Source organism: Aotus nancymaae, unplaced genomic scaffold (assembly GCF_030222135.1).
Source record: "Aotus nancymaae isolate 86718 unplaced genomic scaffold, 86718_ANA_hifiasm-v0.15.2.pri h1tg000025l, whole genome shotgun sequence".
NCBI lineage: Eukaryota > Metazoa > Chordata > Mammalia > Primates > Aotidae > Aotus > Aotus nancymaae.
In genome coordinates this window covers 10,974,879-10,994,090 of record NW_026988438.1, presented here as the reverse complement: position 1 = coordinate 10,994,090, position 19,212 = coordinate 10,974,879, and the positions used below count along the sequence as shown (strand labels likewise).

The 19,212-nt window shown below is 34.8% G+C and overlaps 1 protein-coding gene across 2 annotated transcripts in view; it reads left to right on the top strand.

Annotated features, from left to right (window-relative positions):
• The window catches only part of NXPH1 (neurexophilin 1), a 327,023-nt gene that overhangs the window by 172,298 nt on the left and 135,513 nt on the right, over positions 1 to 19,212 (top strand). The window lies entirely within an intron of this gene.

Below are 19,212 nucleotides of genomic sequence, written 5' to 3'. Positions count from 1 at the left end.
TTCCATTTTAATGTTGGAATGGGGAACAAGGTGGTAGAGGAAAAGAAAACTTTTTTATTCAGTGACCCATACATAGGTATATTTATACAGTGTCAGTATTTTTCTGTTTGCAGTTTACAGATAAAATGTTCTTGTATCTCTGTTATTATTGTCATGATTTGCGGGGAGATGTACAGAGAACTATTTCTGTAAAGAAACAAATATCAGTGATTTCCTTGTAATAGATCATGTTTCAGTTACTCCTTTTTTTCTCTGTATAACCTGGTAAGAGTTTTCTGAAGTCAGCCTAATTGCCTCTGATCATTTTATGCCTGCTCTTGGCTCTGGGATTTGGTTACATCTATAGCATTGCAAAATCAGCAAAGTGTCTCTTTGAGATATTTCAATTTCTTCATTTATTCATCCAAACTATTATGCATAAGGCATTGTGCTAAATTTATTGGGAGAAGAGGTATAATTGGATACATCAGCCAGGGACACTCTTTAAAGGAGTTTGTAATATAATGGAGGCATGAAAACAGTTAACTAACAGTAGACATGGAAACAGTTAACTCTAATACGGTGTAGAATGAACTGTGCTATAAGAGGAACAAATAGAAGGCTGTGAGAGAATAGATGAAGAAACAGTTCTCAAAGAGATGACTTCTTGGAAGAGAAAATATTTGAGCTGAGGCTCGGGAATGAGAAGGATTGTTATAGGTGGCATAGGATTGGTTGGACATTCCGGATGAGGGAATGCCATGAGCTCTCACAAAGATCATTACACTCTATGATTTCATCTTCTTAACCATTTCCTGCCATGACTTTTGTTGTGGCCTTCAGAATCCTTCTATTTCCTAGTGCTGTGCTCCTCCTCTTTGCTCATCCTTTTTGAAAATCTCATTTTCATCTTGTCTTCCCCACTTAGTAAGTACAATAGTATCCCATTTTCTTGGCTTAGTATATGAGACCTGCCATGATCTGGTAGGCACCTGTGTCTGCCATTTCGTGTCTTTCTGCACTTTAATTTAGGATTACCTATTCATCAGGCGTGAATTTTCACCTGTTTGTCTTTCTGCCTTCAATTATTCATTTCTTATCTGCCTATCAAACACTAAGTTCAGTCACTTCAGTTCGTACTATTGTTAGCTATCAAGACTCGGTTTATTGTACTAGTACTGCAGGCTAGTGTGAATGGAGTCGGTAAACAGCACCATCACAGAGTGCTATTTAACAACCCTTGTTCACAACTTGTGCCCACGTTACCCTTAGATGGTGGATTTTTTTGGGGGGGATGAAAGGAGGGATTGTTGGTATTAGTTTAGTAGCAAATAGAATTTTCATCTTCAGTCATTGTTTATGTATCTTTCAGTTATGTTACGGTAACTAAGCAGATGTTAAAATAGGTTAATTTTGGAGGAAGAGCTTAAGAAATGAAAGACATGGGATTGTGGAAGCGAGAATTATCTGAAAAGAATATTAGTAGTTGAAGGAGGGGATGTAGTGATGGTGGAGGGCATTTTCCAGCATTTTCAAATTTCTTTCTAAGAAAATATTTATTTATATGATGTTGGTCTTCAAATAAGAAATTCAATTCATTAATTAATTTATTCAGTAAATAAGTATTGAAAAAATGATCGTTGTAGGGCATTGGGTATATGCTTGTTCTGGGCCTTTGCCTACTTTTTTACTGTGTTGACTTTTTAACCGAATCCTTAGAAACCCATGCCAATGATTGAGAGAAACCATGTAAAATGCTAATTTGGAAACCTGAAATCCAGATCAGGATCTTTTGCAAGGCTCAATTTATTTCCTGTTTATGCTTTTGCCCATTCAGTGCCTGACTCACTGGCTTCTAGTGGTGTTGGCTCCCTTCTCTGATCTATCTATTTAGCCTCAGTTACCAGGTATCAGATTGCATAACTGAACCATCCAGTTGATGTATCTCTGTGCACCACATATGTGAAAGTCCTGTCACCGTGGTCAGTTCTGGTCTGCAGACCCTGCTGGTGGACCTGCATCAATGTCTAGGTTCTATCTAGGACAGACTGGGGGAGATCAGATATAGATGTTCAGAGCAGAATTGTGGATTATGTGGTATGACAACCAGTTCTAAGTCCTGAACTTTGAACCAGTTCCCTTCATTGAACCTCCTCTCTTATCTACTATTTATGATTGACTTTTAGTTTCACAAGACTATTTAAATTTTATTGCATAATGTAAATGAACTACTTTGTTCATTAGGGGACTTAATACAAATGCAAATTCTTTGTTTATTAAAAAATAAGCATATACAGTCATCCCTCTGTATCCCTCCCTGGGTTCTGCATCCATGGATTCAACCAATCTTGGATGAAAAAGATTAAAAAAAATTGTGTCTGTACTGAATGTGTAGACCTTTTTTCTTGTTACTGTTGTCTACACAATATAGCATAACAACTATTTACATAAAATTTACTGCATTAGGTATTATAAGTAATCTAGAGATTATTTAAAGTGTATATGAGAATATGCATAAGTTATATGCAAATATTATGACATTTTATATCAAGATTTTGAGCATCCTCAAATTTTGGTATTCACTAGAGGTGCTGGGACCAATGCCCCTCAGATACAGAGGGATGAGTTTACATATTTTTCCACATGGTGATCATAATTTCTTCCTTCCTAAGCCTTATTAGTTAATATGATTTTTTTTTTCTTTTCTGTTTTTTTTTTTTTAATCCCATTAAAGGAAGTAACAAAACTCCTTTTGTTAGTATCTGAATTTTAATCTTCTATCGTGTTTGGTCATAGGGAACCAGACTAAGAGGAAGTGAAAAAAGTATTATTTTTGTTGCCAAATCACTTTTCAATGCATTAAGGGGAAAAAATATGATAAAAGACAATGCCACCAAATTGGTGTATCCAGTGACTCTGAGGATATCCAAGTTCTCAGTGCTCTTTACCTGTTCTTCAGAATGAAAGTTCCTAGTTAATCCCTTCACCATTTTTCTTTTCTTCCTCATATGAAGACCAAGTAATATTATTCCAAGAAAGGTTAGTGATGCTGACCCAAGTCCTCATCGATGTTATGCTTGAATTGTCTTTCACTGAAAATAGGAACAAGTCCCATAAGAGGTACATCTACTCATCCTGGAATAGATCATGTCAGGACCTGATTCCCTAAAATGCAGGAAGTCACTGTGCCCTTGTGCTTATTTAGTGCCTAACTGCTCGGTGATGAGAAACTCCTTCACTTCCCAGATTTGTGATCCAACTGGCTCTTCTTCCTGTAACTCATAGAGCCACAGTGCTATTCTAGGACAAGACTGCAGAATGTTTGGTAAAATGTCATCATTTGTTGGCTGCTGGAAATATTTGACTTTAAATCAATTACAATAAAAGTCTAGTCTGAAGACCAATGGCCACATTTTAGCTTAATCAATACTGAAAGTTAAACACTTTTATGGCTTTCAATTTTTTTTTTGCCTCCAACCTCTTATATATGTATGTTACAGTAATAATAATTAGTACATTTACTATTAGTGGATATAGTATATCAAAAAACTACACAACCTGCTTTTAAAAGTACAAACACCAGTCATGTTCATTGTAAAACATTTAGAAAATGCCAATAGGTAAGGGTAGTTAAATTATGTTACTCAAAATTTTACTTTTGTTAATATTTTGGTACTATATGTTCTTTTAGTTATTTATCTTTATATTTAAAATTGATTTGTAAGTGATCTACGAATGTGTTCAAAAATTTTCTTTCTATGTTAGAGTTCTGAACACATTATTCCTAAACTCAAAAATCTTTACTTGCTTTCTCTTATGTCTGTAGAATAAACTCAGTCTCCCTGGCCTGTTTATAAGACTCCTCATGGTGTTCTGACTGTTGCTCCTTAAACTTTCTGATTCATACTCTGGTCTCTGACATATGAATGGGTGCAGCTTTGGGTGCTGGGTCCCTTTGGCTCAAATGCCCTTTCCCCATCATTATCCATCTGGCTAAGGCTGTTCAAATCCTCCTTCCTTTGAATGTTCTCAGAATTAATGTCTTGCTTTACTCTGCTGTTCAATTTATTTATATTAAGCATAATTCTCAGTCAGCCTTATCTTAGCTCCATGTTTACATAGTGTTTTCTCTACTAGATTTTAAGTCTGGAAGGAGATGATTATCATTCTCACAATTTGTTGTGAAGACTCAGTGTTCTCCACTCTGCTATTATTGGTATAAAGGCAGTGTCTACCTTCATAGCTCCAATATCATGTTCCTGTTGGTTGGGGAGAGAATAGTACAAACTCATCAATAGTGGACTTACCATTGTGCGCGTGTGTGTGTGTGTGTGTGTGTGTTTAGAGGAAGACTCACTCTGTTGCCCAGCCTGGAGTGCAGTGGCACAATCTTGGCTCACTGCAACCTCTGCCTTCCTGTCTCAGCTTCCTGAGTAGCTGGGATTACAGGTGCCCGTCACCATGCCCAGATAATTTTTGAATTTTTAGTAGAGACGGGGTTTCACCATGTTGGTCAGGTTGGTCTAGAACTCCTGGTCTCAGATGATCCACCTGCCTGGGCCTCCCAAAGTGCTTGGATTACAGGCACTGCCTATCCTTGTGTCTTTTGCAACTCTTAGTATAATGCCTAGAATATGGTAATGCCTAAGAGATATATGTTAAATTGAATTGTAATTGACTGTAAGTAAGGACCATACATGGGCTATGTCCAAATTTGTTGGAACATTTTCAAAGGAAGTAAGCTTATTACTCTGAAACTTATTCAGTAGTATAAACATTTTGAATAGAAATACAGTTAAGTAAATATTATCCAGACAGCAATGTTTATTACAGAGTTTTCTCAGTGACCTCAATAGCCACTATCACCTTTTTAAACATTGTTCTTTCTATTTGGTTTTTTGTTCAGCTGGACACTTTGTCATTCAGATTGAATCAATAATTGTGTCATCAGCCACATTCCAGATAGAGGATTCCACCCATTTACTTAAGACCACTCAAGTCTACCTTCATCATTTTGGGTTTCATTGGTCATTACTATCATTCGTTTAGCTTTTCCATAATTGATGAGCTTTTCAGCTTTTACCTATTAGTTAGAATTATTTTTTCCAAGTCTACTTTTGGATAGAATATGATTTTACTATTTTGAATTGTACTCCAAAAGTACACACTTTTTTATTTTTATTTTTTATTCTTTCCAGGATCTCAGTAGGAAGGAGTACATTTTCTTTTTCTCTACACTGTGTAATCTCCTCAGCATCCTCTCCTATATTTGTTGGATTTTTCTTTTAATTAAAAAAATCATTCCAGTTTATGTTTTTTGCTTATTTATTCTTATTTACTTTCTCAAAAACTAATTGAGTATAAGAAAGTTAATTTTTAATTCTGCTAAAAATATCAGAACTATTGTTGAAATCTATTCTTACACATTCTGTAAAATGAATACTCCAAATCATTGTTCTTTCTTGGGACAAATGCAATGAAGATAGTATGTTAGCTGTGCTGTGTTATCAGTGGTGCACAGTTGAGGAAAAATAATGTGGATGGGTCTATCCTTTATTCTAAAGACTACGCTGGTAGCTGCCTTCAGTGTTGGTGGCATTTTCTAAGTCAAGACCATGTGCTACTTAGTACATTTAGAATGATATAAGAAGTTATTTGGACTAAGTTGTTATAAAACATCATGTATTTTTTAAAGTTGTTGATTCAATATTCTCTGTAACTATTTTTCAATATAGCCTGATCCTTTAAATTTCTATTCATCTTGTACAAAAACATTTCTTGAGTACCTACCTACAATATACTCAACACTGAATGTGCTCTTTGAGTGGTACAAATGGAATATAAAGCGTTACAATGAGAAAATACCCTAAATGGGCTTTACCTGCATTTTCTTTTTAGTTGCACTGTTCCTTTCTTACTATATGATTTCCTTTCTTTGTTACAGAGTAGATTGCTTTTCTCTCACCATATTTTTCTTTAAAATTGACTTATGCAAGAGGGGCTTTGAAGTAAACACTATCAGAAAATCTAATTTTCAGTCAAAGTTTGAGCTTCATTGTTACATGTTTTTCATTGCAATTTAGAATCTATAATATTTTATGACATAATATGTATGACTTATTTGTGATCTGGAATTTGTATGGAAGTATTTCCTAAAATGAGGTATTATACGCAGATTCTAATATGGTACTAGACTACTAGTGGCAATAACATAAAGAAATATCAGTTTTGAGATTTGTGAATGCAAATTTCTTACAAATTTGTGGTTGGTCACAATGCTGACTTTCTGTTAACTGGAAGTCTGTAGCCTCCAATAAACCCAAATCTATGTACTCATTTCATAATGGAGATACACTGGGTACTTCCAAATAATTAATATTACATGGAAATAGTAACGTGCGTTTCATTTTTCCCCTACCATTTTAGATTGATTCTTAAATATCACAACATTGTACATCATTGCTAATTCTCAGAACTGCATAACATATGCCATATTTACCTCTAAAACTTTTCCTTTGTATTTTACCATTTGAAATAACTTCAAGGGAATCCATTCAGATTCATTCTTAATTACTAGATTCCTAATAGGACTGTTTAAGGAATGTCTTATCTTTGATGTGTGAAAAATGAAAGGTGATATAAAAATGCGGTATTGTAGGGCAGCTTCTGTGTAATTTTGGCTCACTGGAATGCCAGTTGGGGAATGGCAAAGGCTAATACTCAACAGATGGCAAAGTCCTAAAACCTATAATAATGGTTGCAGTTATTTTCATTACTGTCATTTGAAGGCACATGCAATAGTGTGAAAAGGCTTGAACTGGGTAATCACAGTAAATATACTCAAAGGGACCAGATGCATTTCAAACAATCAAAACAGTGACGGATATTCAGGCTGAGTGCCACTTCTGCACATATTCTAGGTACATTTATTGCTAGGGATTAGAAGCAACATTACTTGTCACAGAGAGGAGCTCCATTTCCCCTTTTAGTAATAACAAGCAACAAAAATTGACATCTGTTATAACACAGACAGAATATTTCACATCCTTTATGATTGTGTGTCATTATCATGCATATAAATTTAGTTTGCAGATGTTCAACGTCAGAGATCAAAATACCAATTTTGCCTACAAAAGAGTTGCAATGGATACCAAAAATCTAAGCACTTTTGAAAATAGATAAGTTAAAGCTTTTAGAGTGGGGAAAATAAAAATCAAATGAGATTAGGAAGAAAAAGCATCAAAAGGCATCAGAAGGGGCTGGTGTGGAAGTTTCAGAGGATCTTCATATTTCTATTTCCAGCTTTGTAAAAGCACCATTCTTGATTTTAATCTCCAGAGACTGTAGTTTGGAGCTGTTATATATCTTTGTTACTTTCTTCCATACAATGAATAAAATGAGGCTAACGTTTTTTCCTTGAAAGAGAACCTTTCGTTCTAGAAAATTAATTAGTTCACATATGAATATTCATAATTCTTCCTGTGTCTAATGTGTGAAAATAGTTCTTGGTGATTTTGTGCAAGGGATGGGCTAGCAATGACCTCTAATGATGCTATTAAACGTGGTACAACGGGCAAGTTGACCTTTTTAGGTATTCAGTACTCAATTTAACATCACTATTTGTTCTATATATAATTTATTTTATTAAATTTAGGAAACATACTAATAGATTGATAGATGAGAGAAAAATTTTATATTTTGTGGTACATAGAAAATACCTAAGAATATAAAAAATTATGTTTTATGGAAAACTCTTCTCCTTTTCCCCACACTAAGCAATCCCTAACCACAAACAACTTCAACCAAAGGAAAGAAACCTATGTTACTTGTTTTAACAATCTTGTGCCTGCTTCAATGTTACTGTTAACAATGTAGATGTATTTTGCATTTGCCTCTGGGGATTTACCACTCAATATTAAAGTACTTCCCACTGTGACATTTTAGAAACTGTCTCTTTCCTCTGCTGAGCTAAAAACATAATGGGGATCAAGAAAACAGTCTGAAACAAGCACAGCATAAAATTTCTGCCAGGCATTGAAAGCTAAGGCATGGTTTTTGACCCTCTTTTTGTACTGGGCAAAGATATAGGACTGCTGCCCTCTCCCTCTGCCCTTTCAAAAGCTTGTTAAATGAATTGGCTCTGCTATAATGTAAACTTGACATATTTGCCCAGGGTCTTCGATTCAAATCTAAGTGTACATCCTGCTAGTTTAGTGAATATGTACAGAATGATACATGTAAATCAAGACATGATAGTGATGATACTTTTTGAAGAAACTGAAAAAACAGAATTGGTTTAGATCATGACAACATATAGGCTCTTGGTATATTGTAAAAGATTTTTATTTTATTTTTTCTAGATATATTTTTCTACCTTGAAAAGCAAACCCTAATTTTACTGCTTGCTTGTTTTCTGAGGTTTTGTGAATATAACCTATTCTTGGTAAATTTGGTAATCTGAGGACATATTTTATTGAATAATTTTAGTTGGGCTTTAATCTGGTTTGTCCTGGGACAAATATATTGTTGGGACTCATATATAGTTTAAATTATAGTAAAATTAATAAAATTAACTCAAAGAAATTTGAATTTGAACAGTTTTCGGTCACATTGAATCATTTTATGTTTAGTAGCAATAATTGGCCTATCCATAATTAATACAGTACTTATATGTATTATTGCTTAAATAGGTGTTTAAATTTTACATGCTTTGGATGATTTTTGCTTAAATGAGTTAAAAGCACAATTTAATTAAGACCAATGAGTTGCTAAAATAATGCATTTTGCTTCATACTTTTCTTGGATGGTATCACTCTATATAGTACTCATTAACTAGTGGCAAATAAAAAAGTCAATAAATTCCTGTTTCCATCAACTAGACTAATGAACTTCATTAGTTGATCATGTTATCAGTATAATTACTCCAGACCACATTTTGCCCTTGGTTATTAATGTAACAGACTTCTGTACTTATTCTTAGAAGAACTGCCTAAGAAGAGAACTCAGGTTAGCTTTGGCAAATAATTTTGACTCTTTTCTTTCTAAAATCATTATTACATCCTCTTAGAAACAGAGCATACAATATACTCAGTTATGATGGTTTTCACACTCGACCGTGAGAACATTTTGCTAGACACCTTTGCTTTGTTATAATTATGTTGGCTATGCCTTTAAGGAATACTGCTGTGGGTTGAAATATGTTGCCCACAAAGATCTGTTGAGGTCCTAACACTTGGTTCCTGTGAATATGACTCAATTTGGAAAAAGAGTCATAACAGATGTAAATTAAGATGAAGTCATACTGGAGTAGGGTGGACCCTTAATCCAATATGACTGGTGCCTTTGTGAGATGAGAAGAGACACACACAGACCTAGGGAAAATGCCATGTGGTGAGAGAAGCCAAGATAAGAGTGCTGTAGCTGCAAGCCAAGAAATGCCAAGGATCGGTGCTGACCACCAGAAACCAGGGAGAGGCAAGGAAGCATTCTCTCTGGAGTCTCAGAGAGAACACTGCCTTGCTGATTCCTTAATTTTGACTTCTACTCTCTGGAACTGTGAGAAAATACATTTCTGTTATTTTCAGCTACCCAGTTTGGAGTACTTTGTTATAGCAGCCGGAGGAAACTAATACAAATCTCTTATCTGAATTATTAACCATGATAGATTAACTACTTAGCTAATTAGGAGGAAGTGATCAGCTGTTCTCAGGGATAAATGGAAGCCTTGAAAGTCCAAGAATTATTCATTAGGACAAACTCTTAAAAATTCAGTGATTTTTTTTTTTTTTCTTTTTTGAAACAGGGTCTTGCTCTGTCATCCAGGCTGGAGTGCAGTGGAGTGATCACAACTCACTGCAACTATGACCTCCTGGGTTCAAGCAAGCCTCCCACCTCAGCCTCCTGAGTAGCTGGGACTACAGGGGTGTGTCATCATGCCCAGCCTAGTGGTATTTTTAACAGATAAATAAGAATGGGGTAGTGGCAGAGGTGGAGAGAGAAGAGAGACAAGTTAAATATAGAAATTTGAGGAAAGTGAAATAGCTTTCTGTGTTTTTTAAAAAATATGGAGCTTTGGTCTTCTTTCTGATATGCAACTTTGAAAACATTACTTTTTGTGCATCATACGGCACTAATGAGAGAAACTACCCCACCACAATACCGCCATAAACTTAACATAAAACAAACTCCAAAGAAGAATCTGTTTTTCCTGTGTTGTGAATGATAAATGATTAAAAGTCATTTTAATAATTTACATAAAAATCCAAAGAGTCATACTGTAATGTAAGTATTGACAAATATACTAGAGAGTTTTGGATCACACTTAAAAGTCACTTGTGTAAGTAGGTAGAACATGAAAATGAGAACCAGGGATGTACAATAAGTCCTGACTTAATGTCCTTGATAGGTTCTTGGAAACTATGACTTTAAGGGAAATGACTACTCTATCATGAAATGAATTTTACCCCAGGCTAAACAAGAGTCATTTTGCTTGATGTCACTGTTTACAAGAACCTATCAATGATTTTAAGTGTGGACTTACTGCATGCATGCATATATATATGTATATATATATATATAAAATTCAATCATATATTAGGTCCAAAGATATATCTCTGGCTTTCTTGCCATTCTACAAATGGTTGATGTCTACAAGCTAAGCTAGGTAAGTCATGAAAAGCTTAGAACCTCAATATATGTAAGCAACCCGAAACTTCCAAAACATCATTTTAGATGATTCTTTAATCTTCTATTTTAAAATTATAGCAGGCACTATACGTAAGAGCTTTATAGTTTACACTTCGTACATGAAGAATATGACAATCAGGAAACAGTCTAAAAAATTGGCAGTGGAATAAAGAAGGAAGAGAAACCCAAGACAGCTAATTCATGATGTTGCCTCAAATATCAAGAAGCTGGTATTATGCAAATGGATCTTGTGAGAGGAAATGAACTCAAAACTGGGATTATGACTGTGACGTACTTTGAGACGCTTTCAGAAAGATTCAAAGACAAAGATGTTTCTTGGTACAAAGCACATTATGATTGATGACTGTTTGAGCGCAGTTATCTTTAAACTAGTATTACAGACAAAAATCCTATCACTTGTGTGATGTTCTCCATTGTGTTGTAGATTTTATTAGCCTCGTGGTTTTATGTGAGCAAAGAATGATCTCAACATGATACTATTTTAATATGTTTTTTCCAAGCGCTCAGAGCCGTTTTTTCGATTACTTTTAACATAACAGAGACTGTGGTTTTCTTAGATTTTGCTGTTCTAAGGGAGAAACATGTCTTTTCCTTTAAGCTAGGTAGAGGAAAAAGCATTTTTGCTGTTAAAATAAATGGGGATGATTATTTTTCCCATTCAGACTTTCATATCCCTTGGTGAAGAAGAAGGTGTTGCATTATTAAAATTTACTTGTTTGATTTAGAGGTACTGCTGTTGGATATGGTAAGAGTTTTGAACTTTAATTTTGATTTATTTGCTTGCTAGAGTGATAGCTATGAAGAATTCATAACATTTTATTTTAAATGGAAATTGCTAACAGAAATAACTGCACTTTATAATCGTTTTGAGATAATTTTGGTTGCAATTTCACATTGGACTAACAGCATTAAGAGATATGATTCCAATTAAGGGAAGTGGTAAATATTTTCCTTTGAAATTTATAAGAACCGAGAGCCCTTCTGTGAATTAATGCATAGGTTGACATATGTATAAAATCCAAGCGCTCTTCATAGCACAAGAAGGTAGAATTAGCTAGAAATTTGCACTGAATTAGCTACGAATTTTTTAGACCTGTCAACATTCTCCCCTTTTCTTTTCATTTTCTTACTGTCTATTTCCAAATGTTTATTCCTCATGATTATATCACAGGGCGTGTTAGAGGAGCGTGCATCAGTGTAGCTTACGACATTTCAGAAAACATAATTTAAAAACTCCTTTGCAGAATTTTATTACATAAAATTTGATTGCATACAGTAAGAAAGAATAGGACACACAAAAAGTACCACATGGAACAGTACAATTTTAGAAAGGGGAGAGAAAGTAGGAGAATAGGTATCCCTCTAGATGTAGATCTCTAAATGATAACAGGGTTATTTCTGGGTGGTATGACTACAACTGGGTTCTATTTTTTTCCTTTTGTTTATCCATTTCCTCTAATTTTTCTATGGTTAACATGTATTAATTGTGTAATATTTTTTCAACTTAGAACAACTGAATTGGGGTGGATGTTTTAAATCACATCTCCATAGTATAATCAAAGCACTAGATATCAAAGGGTCTTTTTTTTGAACAGGAGAGCAGATTGCTATTAAATATTATTCCAGGGATACGCAAATGTGTAAGAGGCTCAGTTGGGCATGGAACAAGTGTGCTGGGAGGGTATCACCAATGGTATAGCCATTAAGGGCCTAGGCAGCACTTAACTGGAGTCACGATAGCACCGGCTCTGGATGATAGCCACTGTAGCTGAAATGCCGCTCAGAGTTGTACCTTGTGCCAAATTCGCTTTACCCACAGAAATTGCAGATTAGTTATTATTCTCTCATTTTTTCCTTTTATTTCTAGTTGCCACATAATTGTACATATTTATGTGATACAGAGTGGCATTTTGATGTATGTATACAAATTATGATATATGCCATGATCAAATCAGTGTACTTAGATTATTGAAGGGCAGGCAGATGACTACATGATAAAATTTGATGAGCTTTAAAGATGTTCCCTTACCCCCAAGTTTCTCTCAATCAGCTGACCCTAGGATTTTCAATTACCTTTGTATTCCTTTGGGTTAAGTCACTGTCTTTTGAGAAAATATCTTTGAAAACATGTGTTACATGGTCAAGACCACCATTCTACAAAGATCAAATCTCTGAAAAATGGGCATAAAAAATGAATATTGTCAAAGGAAAGGAGACAGAATTGTTTGGCTTGTGGGTCACTGTCAGTAGCAATCAGGTAATGAAGTTAAAGTGTAGGCTTTTGAGTCACCAGGACTCAGTGTGAGAATCCTAAGTACTTGATGAATTTGTGAAGGAAGGCAGAGAAAAAGGGAAAGAAAAATTTTAAACTGTGCTCTGTACAATGAAACCCTGTGGTATATTTAACAAATATGTTTTCAATAACTCCAAAGATCTCTTGACATGTTGGAATGCATAATTTTGCCAAATTTGCACAAAGTTCCTGGTAAATGATGATAGGAGACTTTGGTTAGCTATTAGGTGCATCTATCCAGCCACTCAGCAGCTGCTTCTCAGCAGGGCTTTCCTGTGTGTTCCTAGTACTACTTACTCTAGAGTAACACAGATAATTATTATAAAATGATCTCAGCAGTGAAACTTTAGGCAATTAATTTGTGATGTCAGAAAGTTCCAGCATGCATGCTGCTCTGGAAAAAATTTGATTTCAGAATGAGCCAGATGCATTTATAAATATTTCAAGATTGTGAATTTCTTGAAGTTTCCAGAGTAATAAAGAATATCAATAACTGACTCTGGGAATCTAAGTTGTTATAAAGCTAAATGAATATGTGAATTCATGTTCACTGTTTGAGTTCTTTTTCTCTATTTTTTTTCCCTTCACCTTCTTTCCTTTCCCTCTCTCCTCTTTCCCTTTCTTTCCTTTTCTTTGCATTCCTTTACCTTTCTCCCTCTTATTTTCTTGTCTTTCTTTTTTACTCCCTCTTCCTTCTCCTTCCTTCCTTTCCTCCTTCCTTCCTATTTTTTTTTCCTTTTCTCCCTTTGTGTATTTATAATGATATAATCAAAGCAAATCAGGGGATTTGGCTGCAATAAAGGCTGTTTTGGTGACTTCCTGCTTTTCTTTTCTTCTCTCAAACATATTTTTGAGGAGAGGAGATTCAGTGCTAGTAGGACCACTCAAGAGATACTTGGTTTACCTTGAAATTTTATAAGCATTCCAATGCTATTACATTAAATTTATAAAAATACTGACTTGGCCAATTTTGCCAAGAGTGAATTAATAAGCATTCATTATGTGCTAGGTTATAAGAGAATCTAATCCGTTCTGCATTCTAATGGTGCATTTGCTTCTACTTCTCTTACAGTCCAAAGAGAATATTTAAAAGATTCCATGTTTATATTCTTGTTTCTTGATATTAGATCACTGCTTATTTTGTTAGCATTCTGTCTTCACAGTATGTCTCATTCATTCATTATACTCTTTCCCTGGCCTTGTATCATTAACCTTGCTTTGTAAATAAAGAGAGACACAGAGGTCAACCTTCTTGGCAAGCGTTTTGTCCACTTATTGCTATTGCTGATATTAGATACAAGTATTGAAAAAAATGCAGTTTCATTTCCTTGTTTACCTTACCTAAAGTTAGGTTTCAGTTGTGCACCAGGGGATTATACACTGCAGTGAAACTGCTTTGTTGGGAGGGTGTGACCAGGGAATACAAACTAATTTTCAATTTTCTGTGAATAAATCGTAATAAAGATGATCACTGTGTTGCCAAACTATAGAGATATGTGTGTTTTTACCTGTCACTCTATACATGTGTATACACATTTATATATCCATGTTTGAGTTTTCATGCCACTACTGCCTTGAGTCTTCCTTAATATATAGGATTCAGAGGTTTTTTTTTTCCCCAACCATTAGCTCCATTACTTACTTTCACATGGCCAATTTCAATTATTATAGTCATGTTTTAAGTTTTGTGCACATTTTCTTTGAGCCAGAAAAGCTTCATTTTAAATGTTAGCAAATCGGGTAACTCAAAAGCTTTCAAATATAGTCTATTGTCCAGGGCTTTCATGGTGCATTTCAACAAAGAGAATCTCTATGCTCACTCAATTTGCAAACATCTGGAGGAAAATAATGTGATAATTAGAAGGCAACATGGGTTCATCAAAAACAAATCATGCCAAACTAACTTAATTTCTTTCTTTGATTTCTTAACAAGCTGAGTGGGAACACAGTGGGTATTTTTATTATAGTAAGACACTTCATGTAGCTTTCTAACAATCTTAAAAGGCTTAGGGAAAATGCAGATTAGGTAAAATGACTGGCTAATGTAGGATATCGTTGTAAAAAGGGACCAGCAGCCATCATCTATCTATGGTTCAGTATATAGTTAGTAGAGGCCGTTGGGTAAATTTTATTGTATTAATTTTATCATCATTCAATATCTTAAGCCTTTGACTTTGGTTATATACATTTTGTTTCTCATAGTGTTTTTTTAAGATAACTGGCTATAGGGATTTAATTTTTAATGACATTGGTAATTTTTTTTCTAGAAAGAAACATATATCTTGGCCAACATTTTTCATTGGAAAATTGTGAAAGTCACACACATACACGCACACATACACACATACCTATAAATCACATATAGACTGTGAACACACATGTGTATATATAATTCATAAAATTATATCGTAAACCATAATCTTAGTTTCAGTGACTAATATTGTTTTAATAACTGTGCTTATGCTTTTATTTCTGTCCATAATGATTTTATAAAAGTGAAAGTATGCTGAGTTTACTATTTCTGATTTGTTTTTACTTGCTAGTAACACAGTCCTAATTTGATAAATGTACTTTCACAGCTTTATTTTTAATGGTTGCATAGTATTTCAGTGGATGTGACATAATTTATTGACTCATTTTTCCACGTTAGATAGATTATATCTTTGTTGTTGTTTTTACTACTATAAAATATAATGAAATAACAATACTTGTAGTTAAATCCTTCTGTTTTAAGACATAGATCTAGACATTGTATTATTAGGTAAAAAATATGAACATTATAAGAATTTAATGTGTGCTCTCTAAATGCCTTCCAAAAGGTTGAACCAGTTTACATTCCCCCTGGCTGTTTAAGAGAGAAAGCGATATATATGTATTCATCTCTCTCTCTCTCTCTATATATATATGTGAATATATGCATATGTCTATAGATTTTATGCATGTCTATAGATATGGATACATATATATACAGACACACATTTAGAAATAGACATACATGTTTACATATATGTTTATGTGTATATGTCACCTACAGACATTTAGAGATACAGACATATTCATATATATATATATCTATATGTAGGCATATATATGTCTGTAGTTTCCATTTAGGAAAAAGGAAAGTTCCTCTTTGGGAAAAATGAAATTCACTGGAAAGATTTAAATGATAAAAATTGCCATAAATATTTTAGAAACTCTGTGTTTCATTATGTAGCTGTGATGAAAGAATTTCAAAGTATAGGCTTAAATTGACTTTTCTCCTATTTCTCTCTAAAGATTTATCAAAAAGAGAGATTCATTTTGTGGCAGTTATTGTTCTTATTAAACATCCTGAAATAAGAATTATTCTATGCCTCAAAGCGACACTAAATTATACTCTTTTTTAATACATTAAACAAACCAAGGTCTTTTAAATGGTGTTTGAGATTAAAGATTGTTTTGTATTTTAACACTGCAGCAAATCCAGTTTCCTAGCTTCTACTGTTAGTTGGCTCTGATTTTTAATTCTCATCTCTTCCTTCTTTTTACTTGTTGTGCCTCATTACAATTTCAGATGGAACTGTATGACGCTGATTGGAATTGTTTCTGTTGGGGGAAAATGTACGAATTAGACGTGCCCAGAAATTCATCTGCATTTGAACCCTGCTATTTGTTTGACACAATGGATTTTCAGGAATGGGATTGCGGGAGCTAAATCTTTAATAAAATTGTTATTGACTGTCCCTGCAGGAGGCAGTGTGCATGGTGGCTAAACATGAGGATTCAAACCCTCAGCTCTGTAGCTTATTGGCTATGTAATTAACCTCTCTAAGTACATTTACTCATCTGAAAAATGTAATGATACAAACCTCTTAAGGCTGTTGAGCGGATTCGATGGGATAATTTAAATAAGTACCAGGGACCTAGTAAGCTTTCAGTGGATGTTAGGTGTTACTGCTGTCGCTTCGTGATCCGCACTTCCTCTGGATGGGAGGGCATAATCTTTCCTATAGCTAGTGGAAAAATAATCTGACTCTGCTTGTCCCAGATTATTGAATCATTTTGAAACAGCTATACAGAGTCTGTAAAATAACTGTTATGTCGATAATTTTCTGTCTCTCTCCCTTCTCTCTTTCCTTCTTTCCCTTTCCTGGCATTTATTGAGAACCAATGGTATTCTATACTTCACTAAGGATTGGAGAAGAAAAACTGATAAGAACTCTTTCTTGAAGAAGCTAACACACCAGTAGAGAAGACAGATATTAGTCAGATAATCACATAAATAAATGTAAAATTGCAAGGATGACAAGTGCTATGTAAATGACAGCTACATGGGTTATAAGAGCATATAGGAGATTGGAAAGACTTCCCTGAGAAAATGAAACAGGGAAATAAAGGAAGTATAAGAGGAAAACAAGTGAAGCAGTAGACTTCTACATGGTCTCCCTATTTTTGCCATCATCTCCTTAAAGTTTATTTTTCACATAGCAGAGTGACCCCATTAAAATGAAACTTAGATTATATTAGATCTCTGCTCAAATCCCTCTCATCATGACTTCATTACATCTCCCTCAGAGTAAATCTCATAGTTCTCACTTTGTTTTATAAAGACCTTTGTGACTGGCCTCCTGCTGCCTTTATGACCTCATCTTCTTTCACTCTCTTCTTACATAGTCACCTCCAACCACACTGGCCTCCTTGCTCTTCTTGCTGTTGCTTGAACATAGAGGTAAACTTCATTTTGATGTCTTTTGATTTTGTTGTTCTCTACCCAAAACACTTCCCCCAGATACCCCCTCACCATATAGTGAGCTCTTCCCCGATGACCCTATAGAAAATAGCAACTATGTCTCTATCGGGACTCCTCATTGCCCTTATGCTGTATTTATCACTGTCCCACATTTCATGAATTCATTTGTTTGTTTATTTTTTGTTCTTCCTACTCATTTCTACTCAACTGGGATCAGGAGGTTATGTTTACTGCTGAAATCCTGACTCCCAGAATGGTACCTTGAAGGTACTAGGAACTCATTCAATATTTAAGGAATGAATTAAGGAAGAAGAGACATGGTGGCAAGAGCATTTAGGACAGAGAGTGAAGCATGTGCAAGGGCCCCAAGGCAGGTGGAAGCATGGCAGCTAGGAGGGACTGAGGGAAAGACATTGTTGCCTTTGAACACAGTGAACAAAAGAAAGTGTGGAATTCTAGAGGCAAAAAAGGTAGGTGAAGACTGGATCATGAAGTTTCTAAAGATTTTCCCCTAAAAACAAATAGAAACTATTAAAGTGTTTTAAGTTGAGATTTGAATGGAACACCAGATCAAGTTTATGTTAAAAAAAAAAAAAAACCCTCTGGCTGCAGTGTGGATATCAGATTCAAGGGGAGGACAGAGTGAATGTGAGCAGATCAATTAGGAGTTTGTTATAGTAGTTGTGCCAAGAGATTTTTTTGGCCACTGGCATCATGGATTAGAAAGGAGTGGATTGTTTGAGAGCAATGGTTCTCAACTGGAGTAATAATTAGAAAGGTTTGGAAATATTGTCATTACAGTTGTTGGGGGGAAAGGTGATGTCTACTGTCATCTAGTGAGTAGAGGCCAGGGGTGCTGGAAAGTATCCTCCAATGCATGGAATGCTCTCCAGTTATCCAGTCCCAATGTCAGTGGTGCTGAGATTGAGGAACCATGGTTTAGGGATAAACTCATGAACTGTCTTAATGGGGCACAAACTGAGAACTTGATGTTGGAGTAGACATGGGACTTAAGAAAGTGGGTATTTCCTATAAAAGAAAGGAAATCAGTATATCAAAGAGATATTTGCCCCCCTATGTATGTCGCATCACTGTTTACAATAGCTAAGATTTGGATGCAACCCAGGTGTCCACCAACAGATGAGTGAATAAAGAAAATGTGGTACGTGTATACAATGGAGTACTGTTCACTCATAAAAAGTACTGAGATCCAGTCATTTACAATAACATGGGTGGAACTGGAAATCATTACATTAAGTGAAATAAGCCAGGCACAGAAAGACTAACATCACATGCTCTCATCATTTTTAGTCATTACATTTTAGGTCATTGTATTTTTAGGTCATCACATGACCTAAAAATCAAAACAATTGAACTAATGAACATAGAGAGTGGAATGGACCAGAGGCTGTGAAAGGTAGGGGGGACAATTGGGAGAACATGGCAGTAGTACAAAAAATAAAAAGAACAAATAAAACCTACTATTTGATAGCAAACAGGGTGA